General features: G+C 40.1%; 1 long non-coding RNA gene across 8 annotated transcripts in view; it reads right to left on the bottom strand.

The window, feature by feature from the left end:
• Positions 1 to 14,825, bottom strand: part of LOC125184730 (uncharacterized) — a 60,512-nt gene extending 45,687 nt beyond the window's left edge. For 2 of the 8 annotated variants that reach the window (XR_007169109.2, XR_010829577.1), the window contains exon 1: positions 14,617 to 14,809. This is a non-coding gene — a long non-coding RNA (uncharacterized lncRNA). Of the gene's footprint in view, positions 1 to 14,616 lie in introns of all 8 variants that reach the window. The other 6 variants (XR_007169112.2, XR_007169111.2, XR_007169108.2 and 3 more) reach the window with 6 other exon arrangements.
• Between the last annotated feature and the right edge of the window lie 1,629 nt (positions 14,826 to 16,454).

The raw sequence follows: 16,454 nt of genomic DNA, 5'->3' as shown, positions 1-16,454 counted from the left end.
ATAATAAAAGTGGCTTGATTTTTCATGACAGATTCACCATCCCAGCAATTAAATACTTTTAAAAGGCCAGATCTCATGTTACTTTGCATCTGAAAGCCCACAGGAAAAGAATAAATAAAAAGCACTGCGTAGAAATACCACACATTAATACTTTAAACACAAAAATCTATACTATAACAGAATTCTAATGGAACTTACCTTTTAGACAAACTTCTAAATGAGTCTCAACTATAAACAGCTGGGGGAAAAGGGAGCAAAACCACAATTTTGTCAAAATAAAGACCCAAAGTATTAGGTGTCATAGAAAATGCACATGTCATTCTTCCATAAATAAAGTTGCTAAGCAGATTTACTGTGAAACAATTTATGCTGTGTTATGTAAATCGCAAAATTCTTAAGCCTGCTTGGTTGTAAAGAACAAACCTGTGAAAAGAATCCATTTTTACCATCAGTAACACCATACATTTAGCAGGTGTCTATTTTACCCACAAGATATGCAAATTAATACATAAAATGCCAAATGTATCAACTATTCTAATAGCATTTTTTCCCCTCATTATTTTTTCCCTAAATAAATGAACAATTGCCTTATTAGACCTAGATGGATGTCCCTTTCCAATTTCTTTATAATCAAACAGGAACTTGGCAATGAACCAAAGTGTTTACTCTGCACAGAACACGATGTTTTAGCTACTACTTAGCTACTCCTCCTGTAAGAGAGTCCTATCAAGGACTCTATCAAGTATACCATGACGTATATTCATTATAGAGAATAAGCTTCTCAGCTGGCCTGTTTCCTACCCACTTCCCAGGCAACACTAAAAAGTCAGGTTAGAGAACCACAGATACTGCTGGTTAGAATCAAGGAATCAAATTAGAATACCAAGAATTCAACCAGAAGGTCAAAACTATGAGTGAACCAAAAGATATAAAACAAAAATCTAAACTTAAGAGGTTGGAAGGAACATGGAATATGAAGAGGTGACAGGGTGAAGGGGAGGAGAGTAGGACGGAAGTGAGAGAAAAAGATTCAAAAAGCTAAAGTGAACAAAAACTGATTTCAAGGAGCTGAAAGCATAGCACTGAAACAACAGAAGCCAGAAAGTCCATTCACTTTCTACTGAGTGGAACGAAGGGAATGAAGGCAAAGAGACTTAAGAGACTGAATGAAGTGAACCCAGCTTTTGTTTACAGATAACATGACAGCAGATAACAAGTGCTGAATGAGTAGGGTGACTACAAGTTACCCCTTGCAGGGCATGGCTCTAAGTCACACTGTAGCTTTCAATATCTATCATTAGCTGTTATTATTAAATAGGTGATTCCCTGCATTTTCTGATACTAGATTTCCTCCCTCAATCAGAAGGGAAAATCTCAATTGAAGCTTTCTGTGCCCACAGATTTCAAGCAGTTGTAACTGAAAAAATAAATCCATCTTTTCATTCACTCCAGCTTATAGGCCCAGTATTTAGTTTCCATGCACATCCACAAGAACAAAAATGTCAAATGTTCAAATCTCTCTGAGAAGAGTGACCACAGTCATAACCGGACTGTTCTGAAACCAATGAAAGGCTAAGGAGATAATTCTTCCTTACGTGCTTAGCCTATACACTGGTGTCAAAAAGGCACAGGTTGAAGGTAAGCAGAAGGCACATTTCTGACGTAATGAGAAATAAAGTGCCTGCAGTTTAATTGGTTGCCATGTTCTCACACATTGGTGATGCCAGCACTTGAATTCAGAAATAGCCCATGCTCTTCTGCCTTCCCACATCTTGGAAATGAAGAAGCCAGGCAGCAGAGAGGCACAAGCAAAAGGGGTTCCCCTGACTGCCCACCATCCAACTGTAGCACACTGATAGAGCCTCCCAGTTTGTAATGCGCCTAGGAAATCAGTGCCACTGCTAAGCAGATACAAACATGACCCAAATAGTAGAAGCAATCAGTTTTGGGGTTGCTTGGGATTCAAGTGTTTTTGTTCTGATCTTGTAGCTGTCTTCTACCATACCCCATTATCACTCAGCCTCTGTGATATGAGCGCCAATGGAATTTTCCCCTTGCAAAACTGAAGCAAATGATTATGCAAGGTACTGCAATGAAGTTAAGCCTTTCCATCAAAACATTGCATAGTTGCTGATGTAAGATGATTTTTAAGAGTGGATCCTTTTCCTTTTTTTCTTTTTTTTTTTCCCCCTCTAAGTTTAGCAGTTCCTGAAACTGTTATGGATGTTAGATTTCTAATTATTTTAGTTGTTTCTCACTGATCACTAAGGGTGATTGGCTGGCAGATGGTATGAATCAGTCTGAGTGCAAGGATTTGCACAGTACAGTATTTCCAAAAAATGTGTAGTGAATATTCAAGACTCTGTCCTGACTGTATACCCAAATTAGTCTGATTGTTTTCTGCTTTCAACCAGTTCACCTGCAGCAAAGAAGTCACTCAGTTTCAGACTCACGCCAGGTAAAATTTCAACATGTATGAGAACAACACTATCAACAACGTGGGAAATGTAAATTAATAAAAATGAAAATTCTTAATAAACAAAAAATGAACATCTCAATTGACTTCTATCTTATGTTTGTTCCCATTTGTTCTCTGCATGCCGGTAAAGTTATTGTCTCTATTTTTTCCACCAATAATTCATTTATATTTATGGAGTCAAAAGGCTTGATTTCAAACTCTAAAATATAATAGAAACCAAACCTTATTGTAATTATAGCAGAAGAGACATGAGCAGATATTATAGAGGAAGAGGGGTATGAAGTGGAAACCATGAGAGAACAAACAATAAAGAAAGAAACTGATTTATTCCTCAAAAGTTTGTTGGGCTGCTTGGAGAGGTGAATGAGGTGGTATTATTTATGCCTTTTCATTAAAATTGATTTAAGGGTGTTTTCAGTTAACATGGCAAGCCTATTTAAACCTTGTGTTTTCTTTTTGTATTGCAAAGTATCTATTAGAACGTCTCTAAATTCATATAAAATACTACGTGCATTCGGTGGTTGGGCCTGCATAAAATCTTAATGGAAACAAAATAGTAGCTTTTTTGGCATCAGTGCTTTCAAGGCATTCCTGTTTACAAAGACTCTGACTTTTCTGTTTACTGATACCTTCATGTCTCATCTTCCAGAAAAAAAAAAAAATGAAATCATCAAATAGGTATTTGGTCTTCCTATTTGCTCAGTTTAAAGTACAGTTAATACCTCGTTAAAAACAAAAACATAAAACTAAACAAACAAACAAAAAAAACTCCATACATTTCTAGTTTGACTGCCTCCAATAAATGCAAAGTTATAAAAGGAGTCTGTCAGTTATAAAAGGGAGTAGGCTTCACTTCTAATGCAAGAAGTAAACTTCGATTTCAGGGGAAATTTACCCTGAGACAACTGTATTAGTCAATACATAAAATAATGACAGTTCTTAGGGAGTAAGGGAATTAGAGATTACTGATGTATCACAGCCTGCCAGAATTGCAAACACAAGGACTAGGACAAATTTTGTTGAGCAATACATTCAACTTGCCTGGAATTTCTCTCCCCACCCCCACAAAAAAAAAAAAAAAAAGAGAAAAAAAAAAGCAGGAATGACTTTACTTGAGCTGTTTGGAGTAGACTTAGCGACTTAGCCAAATGAGGACACAGAAGAACTACAGAAACCTCAGAACTGTCCTCTGCAGTTTTAATGAAAAAAAAAAAAAGAGTAACTAGTACTTTTTTTTTTTCTTTTCAGAATAGTTTGGGAGAAAAGATGATGTTTTCTTTCTGGTTTCCAAGCCTTTGGAATGCATTTTTTGACCATTCTTTCCCAATGCTTTTTCTTTGAAAGCTAAAAGCTGAGAGGATCACCCATAACCTGATTCCAGAGTTGTGGATTTAAAGTTCACAGAAAGCCTCCTACTTTTCCCCACAGAAGATTAAAAGTTATATAAAATACAGATATTGAGAGCTCCACAAGTCTCATGGCATATTTGTTCCCAACCCAAACCAACAGAAATGCTAAATAGTACAGGAGCTGCTCTATATTCAGATAATTTTCAGACATCCTAAGTGAACAAAAGATACCAAGACAAAAATTTCAACCAATCATCTGCCAATATATGTTGAACCTTTGTAAAAACAAGGCTAAGAAACTTGAATAAAAGTTACATTTCAGTGCTTTTGTTATTCGTTTTCCACAGCTCTGTATGCAAGATCTTAACCGTGCTGCCAGAATAGACCGATGACATAATGCAATATAAAGTTATGCTTTGAATCTATTTTTGGCACTGTTCCATGCAGTTCTTGCTCTGTTTCCTTAAATAAAAAGTACATTAATTGCTGGGATGCATTTTTAAGCAAACATACTGTTTTGAGCACTGCTGCCTTCTTGATAGCAGATTTCAGTCTACATTTCAATTGCAATCTATTGAGACGCACCACAAATCTGAAATTTCATAAAATCCAGAGTAAGGTCACCAAATCCAATTTCAGCTACATAGGACAGGAAACCAAAGTATTTCCACTGTGCAAGCTATTATAAATTTCAGTCCTTTGTAGCTGAAATCAGGATTTGGACCACTGAATTTATTTTCCCCATTTGTCTGCTGTGAAACCCAGTTCTGTATAGGCGTCCACAGAAGAGGCTGGTCTGTTCATTTCAGTTGTTTGAGCTACTTTGCATCAGTTTTAGTAAACAACAGCATGCCTTCCATTTTTCCTTCTCAGACATTTTCTTTCTTCTTAGAGAAAGCATAAAAAAAAAAAAAGTAAGTGCTTTCTTCGTGAGTCTTCGGCCTTACGTAGTGGCCTGTCCTCCCAGTGTCCTTCCCCAGGCCCCGAGTCATGCATCACTCATCTTGTCACATTGAACTCCAGATGCTCCTACCCTAGAGAATGCTCTGACTCTGGCAATTTTTCTTCATTCTCACTAACAATTTGGTAATGAAATATTGATTTTTAGTTAGATTCATATTGATGCTATTAGGTTTGCATTGATAAATCATGCTGGCCTCCTGTCTGAGAGGCTAGAAAGTGCTACACTGAACCCTGGAGATTACAATCAACTCATTGATGTGTTAATTTGATGGATTTTTTCGTTCTCTTAGAAGGAGTAGGAGGGCTAGGGGAAGATTTTTCAGTACGGCTGTTGTAAAGTTTTCACAGAAAAATCAGGGACAGTAATTGTGGGTTTTTCTACACACATTTGCTTTAAAAGTATCTTTCTGCCTATTTGTCCAGAACATAAAAAGAAAGGAGGGGGGAGAAGGACTCGGGTTGAGAGGATATGACACACCTTGTAAACAGACCTCCAGACTCCCACATGGAGTGGAAAAAATAGGCACAGTTAAATCCCAATTAAACCGTTCAGAGGTTGCAGTCAAAAAGCATTTCCTTCTGCTAAACAGGTCTTCATGTAGAGCTAAATCCCAGGTGAGGTGAACGTACTGTGGCAATGGGCACCCCCTCAAGCTGGCTCCACTCTACCTGGAGAGGCGGTGGTGGGATAGCTCCCCCCTTCTTCCTCCAGCAAAGTGCCACTTAGAGAGCCAACCTCCACATGCATCTGCAGCCTATTTAAAACAGCCCCGTAGCTTTGATTTATGGTACTGTGCAAATGTAATGCCTGTCATTAAGGGACAATACGTGCCTAACCAAAGGATTACATTGTGATTTCCTTCAAAGGCACAGCATTTCAAGGGAGTGCAGCAGCCACTACAGCACGGGGCGGGGCGGGGGGGGGGGGGGGAAGCTTTTAGAGAACATTTAAGTCAAAATTCACTGTATCATTATTTGGTAAAGAAAACCATTTCACATTTGGGCATTGCTTTAGTTATTTTCCCTGAAAGTCTATCATCCTCCCCTCCACTTGCATCCCCCACCATGCCCCTCAGCACCAAAGGACAGTAGCAAAGCCCATTTGACAAGAGACCAATCCTGTAAGTAGAATAGGCCAAAAGTCTGTTTCATTAATAAAATCATCTACCCACTGAAATAATCTCTCAAATCCTTAAACTAGATGCACTTTTTTTTTTCCTTTTAGTATTTTCATCTTTTTTTTCCTGCCCTTTTAAAAGAACACTGGTGATCAGACTGCCAAATCAATGACGTCTTCACCGAGTCTGAATACCACACAGAGCCTACGTTGGACCAAGGGAATTACCAAAAGAGCCTCATGAGAAGACAGTCCACCTACCCTTGATTAATAATTATTGTATGGAGTTGGGGGGGAGGGGGATTGATTTGAAGAAACTCCATTATCAACTCCTCCTGCCCTTCCAAGAGGCTTTGCTACTCCATTCAAGGTTGAACCATTAAAAATAATAAAGCCACTACACATAGGGCAGTTTATTATTACCTTAGCTATTTTGTTTTGGTGCCAGCTGAAAGAAGGGAGAGGGACTTGGAGAAAAAAAAAAAGGAAAAAAAAAGCTTTTTGTGCCAGGTGGAAATGGGCACCTTTTTGCTGGAACCTGATTAAATAAGCCACTTATGAATTAGGACATTTTCTAATTAGCTTCACTTCAAGACTCTCACAACCTCCCTCTCCTTAGTCTCCCTCCCGTGTGAAAACATACAGAGTCCTGTCCTAAAGAAATATGTCTTGGTATGTAAGGAGGCAATCATCTGTACCTTGAAAAGATGATGTCAATGATGAAACTGTTAGTTAAATTCTGTTGTACTATTGACATCTTAATGCCACAAACCCAGCTGGTACGAGATCAGTAACTTAAAGAGCTGAGTTCAGATTAATCTCTTTGAACCTTGCTGCTGAGCTGAAAACTCTGTTTGACAGTCTAAACTGCCAACTTCATCTTCTTCTCCCAGTTATACAGTAGGCTAAATGCTACAAAAAAAAAAAAAAAAAGCACCCTGCTAATGCAAAGAGGTTTCACATGTAGCACGGAAATTTAAACTCTGGCAACCATTTCAAGCATAGCTCTGTCTCTTTGCACACATGTAGCAGTTTGCATTACCACATATGCTGTTAACTAATTTACTCATTTATTTAGATTTTTACAGCACTTATCCCATGCTCCAAGTGCTTTTAGAATTATTTAAACATTCAGTGCAACACTTAACATTTAAATTTAGAATACTTAGGTTATGGCAGAACAACCAAATTTAAAGCTAATTGACTCTACCAAAGCACCCTCACAGAAAACCCACAGGGACTTAAAGCTATCAGCCCAACTCTATCCCAAATGTCTACCTGAAAAAAAAAAAAAAAAAAAGAGGAAGAAAGGAAAGGCAAGCAAGCCTCTGTGCTTCTGCAGTTCAAACCAATAGAGACTCTGAAGACCAGGGAAGACAACTATGGTCCAGGATCAAAAACCCATCAAAAAAGCACCCTGCCAACATCTCTATGCCTTTGAAAGCCAATTCCAGCTATTCTGTCAATGGCTGACCACATCCCAAACTACTTCATCAGGAGTTATAAATCTGTGTCCACTGAAGTCACGTCAGCTCTCTCCTACGAGCACAAGGTGGCTCAGGGTTTATACCCACAGTCAGGCTACCATGGCTAAGCAAGTTACCAGAGATCAGTTGAACCTAGATAACTCTCTTTGAGTGCCCTTATAGCCCATCATAAATATGAGGTAATTCAATTTAGCCTGCAATGAAAATAGATTAAACTAAGTCATATCACCTTACATTTGTCAAAGGCGAAGAGGACACACACGGACTGTTTCTGCAGCTTAGCTGATGCATGGTAACCTGTTAAACTGCAGTAACTCAATTGCAGCTCTGAGCCCTAAACTGCAGTCACTCAGAGGGACCCAACTTCTTGACACTGAAGCATGTCATTTTTTACTAGATTTTTTTCCAGTAACCTCAACAATTGCAAGTGACCACAGTAAGAGCAAAAGTCACGTTGCGTGGTTTAACTACAGGGTAATTTAACTAGATGTGCAAATACTTGTGCCGGACTGCTCATTTGAATTCAACTTGAAGCTTTTAGGTCTTCTACTCTTACTATTGAAATGCTCCCACTGCTGATTTAAGAAACTTTCACGGGCCACAGGGTGTCAAGAGATAAATGCAAAGCACTTGAGAGAGTGCAGAGTTTAGTCAAAGCCATGCTGCAGTCACAATATGACAAGAAAAAGAATTGCAGGAATAGTGGGAAGAAATTAAGAAATAAGATTAAGGGCTAAGCTCTGGAAATTGTGTCTTTTCTGACTGATTATGTAATATTTGGTGATAATTTCAGGGACTGTATAATTAGGAATAACATGGGGATCTAGAGGTCTGTATTTTCTACATGACAAAGCACAACAAGAAGGTATGTACTACATATAAACAGTAAATGATTTTCTGATTGCTAGCCATTTTCCTAATTATTTCTACATCACACTTCCTCAAAATGTCTTAAATGCACTCGATCCAATTGACTGAGGTTTTTATGTCACCCCTAACACTGTAGTATTGGTTTGCTTCTATGCAGTTCAAAGATAAAATCCCTTGTAAAACTGCCCCTAGAAATCTCAGGGTATCTCCCACTTGATCTTTGCAGTTCTCATACTTTGGACCTTATGTGCACAGACACTGTCTCTCCTCTTCTTTGGGCCTTTCCTGTTTTCATCTTGCAAAGCTCCAGTTCACCTCAGTTTCCGGGTCCTGAACAGGCTGGAGAAGTGGGCTGGCAGGAACCTCATGTAGTTCAACAAGAAGTGCTAAGTCCTGCACCTGGGTGTAGTCATTGCCACCTCCTGCCCGAGACATGGCCACCGGAAGAACTCCAGCCTTTTTGTTTCACAGATGGCATGGAGGTAGCTTCTAGGCGGGTGTTCACTTCACTCAGAAGTGAAAATCTTGCAAACTGTGGCAAATCATAGCAAGTTTTCAGTGAGTTTAGCCCTGGCAACAGATGAGATCTGATGCCTCCCTCCACAGGGAGCAACAGCACAGAGTGACATTTTGACCAGCCCATCTCCCACCTCCTTTCCTCCAGATGGTGTCCCCAAAATGAGACCCTGGGCCCAAAGATGACACTGGGTCCACGGGGTCGGAACTAACCAGGAGGTGTCTTGTGGTTTGCCACTGCAGCTTGTGCAACTGGCCTTCCCCCGACCCGACCCTCCCCAGCCACACACCACAATTAGATTTTGCGAAAAGACAAAACCTCTCTTCCTCCATCTCTCCGTAGGAGGTCTTGGGGAGGGGGCTGCTGAGAGCAGTGAGGGGAGGGGGTAGAAACATCATCAACATGCAGCATAATTTCCTGCTTGCCAGCATATCTTAAATTGATGTGGCCAACAGCGTTCCTGGTGAATGTTAAATTAATTTGGAAAGTCTTCGTGTATTGTTCCTCACCATGAAAAGCACTCATCACCTCTCGCTGGCTATCTGCCCTGCCTGGGAACGGGGAGGGAAGCTTAACAGGCCACAGCAAAAATGTTCACAAGGCTGTAGCTTGTGGCTTAGCACGAGAGCTGGGAAATTCCCCTCACCAAGATGTCCAAAATATTGGGCAGCAACGATAGCTTTGTCTTGAATGCAGAGAATTCAGAATTTATTAATGCTGCTGCACCAACTGTGAAAGGAAGATTGAATTGTCCTTAAAGGAAAATAAAAGTAAATAATGATGTTCTGTTGGCTTCAGACTTACTTAAAGCTTGCTTAAAGGTTCAGTATCTAAAAGCTCTCCAAACTAACAGCAGTATAGGTACAGAAAACAGTATTATTGAAATGTCAAAAGAACCAAGAAATATTTAAAAACCTAATAAATCATCTTCTGATTAGCTCGAACTGAGCATGTGAAATTGTACCGGGTTTGCTTAAATGCTATAAGGAAGCAAGAATGATTCAAATTAAATTCTGTAGAGCAGGTTTCTTTCTTTGTTCTTTTAAAAACCACTATATTGTCAAAATTTGATTCTATATTATATTTAATTTCCCACTGCTGTTTTACCTCACTGTAGATGCCTCCAAGTGTAGCCAGTCTCTTTTCCAGTGCTTCTCAACTATTAGCTCTATTTATTTTTTTAAAGTTATTGAACTCACTCGCGTTCTCCCTCTGCCTTATATTTCAGAGGATGCTGTTACATATTAAGCCATTCTGTCTTTTATCCATCTAGTAATTTTGATTTTTTGTTTCCTCCTCAGAATGGATTTTTTTATTATTAAATCCATGTTCCACATCAGCCCACTAAGTTGAAGACTGACCTTTAATTTCATTTTGCTTTTAGGCTTCCATTTCCTTCCCTAAAAAGTATTTTTGGTATTTCTTTTCTAATTAGAAGTGCATCTGAGTTGCAAGGAATCCCTAATCCCTTCAGCCTCCTGAGCACTTGGATCCAGAGGTTTGAGCAGCCACAGCCAGACTGGCCAGCTGTGGAGCCTGGAAGTGGACCCTGCCTGTAACTCCAGCGGCCTGAAGGTCGCAACTTTGGGAACCAGAGTTTCCATGAAAGTCACTATTTAGAGAGAGACCAGCTACTTTATTTTTAAAAGCTTACAGTACACTAACAAAAGGAGCACGACTCTGGTTTTCCCAGCAATTACCCAATTCCCATGTAAGAGAGAAAGGTCTCCCGGTTCATCCACTCAGGAACTAGAGTATTGCCTCATAAAACAGACCAGAACTCCCCTGTTATCACTCAACTTGTTCACTGAACTTTAATTATGAGATATCACAAAAAGAAGCACTTTAAAAACACATTTTTAAGACTGGCCTTAATAATACTCATGCTGCAACAGTCAGTGACCAGATAGGGAGACAAAACAAAATGCCCAAAACATTATTTCCATCATTCTGCAGAATGGGAAAGCCTCCTTATAGCTGAGGGTCCAAGACACAGGAACAACATGAGCTGCTTTGTCATTCATCTTATTGCTCCAGTCTGCATTTGCTGCCTCACCAATTCAAACATACAAATCAGAGTAGAAGGTGACTGTTCCCGACCTCAAAATTTTCACCACACCTACCGAAGTGGAGCAGCACGTATTAAATATACGTGTTTAATATGTTCAATGTATTAAACAATCTTTCCCACTCATCCCTCCCCCACATTTCACCAGCACAAGCAGATGTCTCCTCCAGAGGTATTAGCGGGCTTGCTGGCTTTTCTGACCTGTGTTTCAGGTCATAGTGTGGGTAGATGCCTGTTTCAAGCAGTTTTTTCATTTCCTGTCTTGCAGACAGAGCTTATGCTCATCCCAGACCAAGCAACAAAGTTGGAAAGATCACTCTCCAGGCTTTCCATTTCAGACTCCTTCAGATTAACAGTGCCTGACAGCTCTATCCTAAAATGGACTCCTCTTTTGCTGGTGGAAGCCAACACGCACCCCAGAGTTCACATTTCCAGGCAGGCAGTACGGACTAAAACTGGGAGAAAGGCATTATCTCCATTTGATAGAGAGAAGAAAGGCAGAATGATAAAATGACTTGCTTAAGGGAGGACCAAGAAACAAACTCTCATCATCTAACGTCCAACCTCATGCCTTTAAGGTGAAACCTTATTATCCATATTTGCCGGCAAAAAAAAAAGCAATAGGACTAATATCAAAGCGTGGAGAGAGGTCTAATTTGAACAATCCACTCATAAAGAAACAATTAGTAAAAGTACCACGAAAGAATATACCTTCCTGTTTTCTTTTTTCCAATTCCACATCAAGAGTTCCCAGACTAGGCTTACCTCATTTCAGGTGACCAGAAATGCAAGGAAGCATGGATTTTAACACCATGCACTATCAGGAATAAAGATCAGAGTGACAGGGAGCCATATTCATAGCTTAGTAAATTAATTAATTAACAGTTACTTGCATTTAGAGGAAGGGAATGGCTACTTAAGTGGCCTGCTTAAGAAAGGATAGTTTAGCAACCTTATTGATTTCCTGTGTACACCTAAGCGGCAGTAACAATTTTGCTTCACCAGTGAGGGCCTGACCTTCAGCCCCAGGTTTGCCTTCCCAGAGCATCCCATATAACACCAAATGATGATACATGATAACAGAAAAAAAAAAAAAAAGAGAGAGAATGATCTTAACAGGCCCCAAGTGCTTGATGGCTTTCAGTAAATGACTTCTCATATGCAGGTTGCCAGACTCTGCTTAAAATCAACAATTTAATATACTGCATTGGCATCAGCAGGCAAAGGCCTAGGTAAATCTAAGAAAAGATAATCTGTCTCAGGACTCTGGTGTATCATTCAAATCTCTGGAAAAATCAGTATATCATGCAATAAACATCTCAATCCTTTCTTTCACAATTAGATTGCAAGAAAAAATAAAGTTTGTTTTCTGCAAAATCATTAATTACAGGAGGAAATAACTGCCATTTTTAATGTGTCCCAGGTTATATATATATCACTAGAAAATAAATTAACCTTGACTTTTTTTCTCTTTTCCTTTTTTTTTTTTTTTTTTTTTTTGATTCTATCAATTTCCATGTGGTCTGCTTCCTTTTTCTAACTGGTAGCCCCAGAAACTTTATTCCTGGCCAAATTACACCATAAACTTAGGCTAATGAGTTCTGCCAGGTGTTTCACTGAAAATTAGTTATGTGTGTGAAAGACTTTTTAAAAGACAAGTGTATCAGGTACAGCAAGGTGGTAGTAGAAAAGACTGTGACTACTTAGTGTAAAATCCATCCCCAGCCACTCCTTCCTGCATAAACCCTGCCCTGGTCATGGGGAAGGCCATGCTCACTAATAGTCAGAGAGGGTATTTGCCATTATAGCTGATTGCTGATTACAAGGAAATGCAAACTAAACAGAAACCCTGAAGATTCTCTCCAATGGACCTATTTCAAGAGGGTGAGATATATATTTGATATATTTTAAGCATTTGGAAGGGGAAAATTCAATCACTGCCATACATATTTTCCGTCCCTGTATTTTTTGTGTCAGATCGTCTGGCGTGGGTAGATTTTTTAAGCAGAGTGTTTTCTGCAGAGCTAAGCCAGAGATGGAGAGATTTCTTTGTACCCAAAGTTACATCCCCTTAAATGAGTTTGAATGTGGCCTCCTGAACATGCAATGCCTGTATGTTCCCTTTGTATGTGAATCAGGTAGAGGTCCACCAGCCACAATAACTGGATTGCAATCTTCTAGTAATTATCAATAGGCAGCCTTTCCCTTTGTGCATGCCTGCTGGGAAAAGTAGTATTTATCTGAATAACCTCTATTCAACATTTTAAAATCTTGCTACTTATTCAGATTAAATCTTACTATCATTGTTTCTAGAAGCTATCAGGTATTGTTGGGAAAGTAGTTATCTTGCTTCTCCAGTCTATTCTTTGCACTAGAGATATGGTTTTGTGGAGTTGCAAATCGGAATTTAAAAAAAAAAAAAAGGGAAAGAAATCATCAGTCCATCAGGATTTCACAAAACCAGCTAGTAGGTGACACAAATAAGATACATCTCTTCAGTAAATGAATAGAAAACAAACAGAGGAAATGCTTATCTTCCTGTTTTAATATGTTACTCCACTTTTTTCTAATATTTAAAATCTGACCACCTGCAAAAGATTATCAAGAGCCTCTGTGGATTTACAGGAATGCTCACAGTACTTGGAGCAAATGAGGTGCTCTCTCTAGCACACACTACTCGCTGTCATTCAGTGTGCTAACAGCGAGAGACAGGGCCATCAGCAATGCAATTGTTATTATTTGGTAAAGGCTGGTGGTGACTTATGAGTTTCAGAATGCAGCTTCCTCATTTGTTTAATGTCGAGAGATTACGGTTTCCATTTGCTATGGTTTTATAACATGCAGGTGGGAAAAATCTCTTTACTGAAAGCCTGTCGGTAACTGATGCCAATGCTGAAATATCCCCGCTCAATCCTTGCAAAACGAACCTGTGCCATATTCGGGTGTGACACAAGGCACAGATCCTGCGACTGATGCACACTTTTGGCAGCTGCCATGGGTGTCCATGGACAGGGCACCCCATCAGGGAAGAGCCAGGTGGGGATCAACCCACGTTAGTGATGAGACTGCTGCAGGCTCAGCTCAGCTTCTGGCCCTGCTTTCTTTCTGTCTCTATGTGGGGAATAAATAGAGCACTTCCAGATATGAGAGGGGTCCTGTCCCGAGGAACTCTGATGGCCTGGAGAAGGGATCCATCTGTACACAAACTTTTTAAAAGGCTAGGGAGGATTTTACAGACTGCCAAACAGTGGGTTTGAATTGCAAGATAATTGAAACATGGGCCCTTCCAGCCTCTTTCTGCTGCCTATCCCCAGCCTGACAGCATGGTACCAGCTCATGGTACCACATGCCCATGTGGTACCAGCCTCCTGGCTCCCAAAAACAGGGCTTTGCTTTTGGGGGTTCAGGTTGAGCTATGTCTTCAATGCACCGAACCTACATTGCTTTAGATCAAAACCAGTCTGTTAACCAGGCTGGCAACCCCAAATCATTTTACACTGGAAAATTAACAGGTAAAGGGTGGGTAGGCACCTATAAGGAAAAAAAAGAAAAAAAGAAAAGAAACTTCTCCACTAAGGAAGGTTCTTTCTTTCATCATAGGAAGACAGAAATCAGACTCTACCAACAACCTAAGCTCAGCACAGGCAGATAAGGAAAATGTCCATGTTGAATGGATCCCCATAAACATCTGCAAAGCATGGGCGCACAGAGGTAAAGACTCATAATACATGGCAAGCCACATGGCAAGAATGGTTCGGGGACTTACGGTTGATGCTGCCTTGCAGACTCTGATGGGTGCAAATGGGCTTTGTGCTGTACAAGTCCTGGTTATGGGATGACTGTATTACATCATTACTGTGGCACAACAATAGGATTCTGGAAGGGTGGGTGAGTTTGGGGTTAAATTCAACAGCTCTAAAAATAATGCTTCCAGTTGAATTCAGGCTCAAGAAAGAGAAAACTGGGGGGAAGGGCTAAGAGCAGGGTTAAGTGCTCGGTGTCCCTCCCTTTCACCAATGTGAAATACATGTTTTAGCACTGCTTGAAAAATTGGCTGCCCTGAGTTCCTGATATGCCATGAGTGTGAGCATGTAGGAATAAGCATAACTTGGTTACAGGACTTTGCATCTTTCTTTTGAGATCTGAGGGTATTTTCCAGCTCTGCAACACCACCTCATCAACCATGGCACAAAATTGTGGTGATGTTGGGGCCAATCTGGGGGACCATGGATCAGCCTAATGAAAAAGTGTCCACAGTAGAGTAGGGGTCCAAGCCAAAGCAATCTGATCCCCTGACTCCAGTGAAACTCTGGTCCAGGTGTTGCAGCTGTAGCTGATCTCAACTACAAACCTCAGGCTCAATCCGAGGTTAATCTTAGCCATATCAGCATTAAAACTTCTATATACAGGTTTTGTTTTACTCTCCTCATCAGAGCCTAGAAGTGCAGTGTACTTAGCATGACTTTACTCACCTCTACAGATGAGGGAAAGTAGTTATGAGAAGGGTCAAAAATCATAGTCAGCTTTCACAGCTTTGGCTCAGTCTCAAACTAGTATGCAGAAAATAGTCGTTTTACCCAGTGAAAACTGGCATTTTTTCCTTTTCTTTTTCATAAGAATGCTTCCTGCCCGTTGCTGTTTGTGAAGGCTTTGGAGGCCTGAACACCCACATAAACACACTGGTCTAAGATGCTGCTAAAAGATGAGATCAAAGTCTGGATTCTGGAGGGGGACAATGTTTTACCTTGCAGACCTTGTTAGCAGGTGCCAGTCTGGCCTTTAGAGCACAGGTGATGCCCTCCATTTAGTCACGGATTGCATGTTCTGGGACGGTGAAGCCCATCAGAGTCAGCTCTGAGACAGGGAGGAAAACAGAACAATTTATTTGCATGCTAGGAGATGAAGAGGTCTTCCTGCTAATTTTATGACCCTCAGAAAAAGGGGTAGTTCACTTCTGCCTTAGAAAAAAATATTCTTTTTCATTTAAAAACAAAAAAAAAGAAAGAAAGTTCATAACATGCAAAGGAAGGAAGAAAATATGGCTTAATGTACTTCCTTTTTAAGCTAGTTTGAAACGGACTGGTTGCCTATCCCTTCCCCCATAAATAAAATCTGCACTGTGTGTTTACTTATATCTTACATTTATTTTAGTCTTTGTTTCCAAAGATATCCCAAGTCAAAGCAGAAAAATCACTTCACCCATCACTGAAATTCAGTCACCTCCGGGATGAAGAATGGCAGTCAAGGGGACAGCTAGTACACAGTAACCTTGGCCAAAAACCCAGGTGCAGAAATCTGCTACCACCAAAAGTGCCATGGGACCTTGCTTTTAAAGACTTTCCCACAGTAAATTAAATGAAAGTGTATTTATCAGCTTCAGGAAAATGAAATGTTGAGTTGACTCAGCCAAGCCTCAATCTCTCATTTTATAGACTCTGGGCATCTCAAGTGTAATGCAAAAAGCATTGTGCTCCTGCACGTATAGCTTATAGCAACGATAGAAAACGTTGCAACAAACCAGTCACCAGGTAAGACTTTGAATTTCTCCAGCAGTTGAGTGTTCCAAAACCACAAGGTGATGGCAGATTCAGAGCTCAGATTCCC

This window comes from Anser cygnoides, chromosome 2, assembly GCF_040182565.1.
Source record: "Anser cygnoides isolate HZ-2024a breed goose chromosome 2, Taihu_goose_T2T_genome, whole genome shotgun sequence".
NCBI lineage: Eukaryota > Metazoa > Chordata > Aves > Anseriformes > Anatidae > Anser > Anser cygnoides.
The sequence above is the reverse complement of the archived record's forward strand: the minus strand, read 5'-3'. Positions and strand labels throughout refer to the sequence as shown.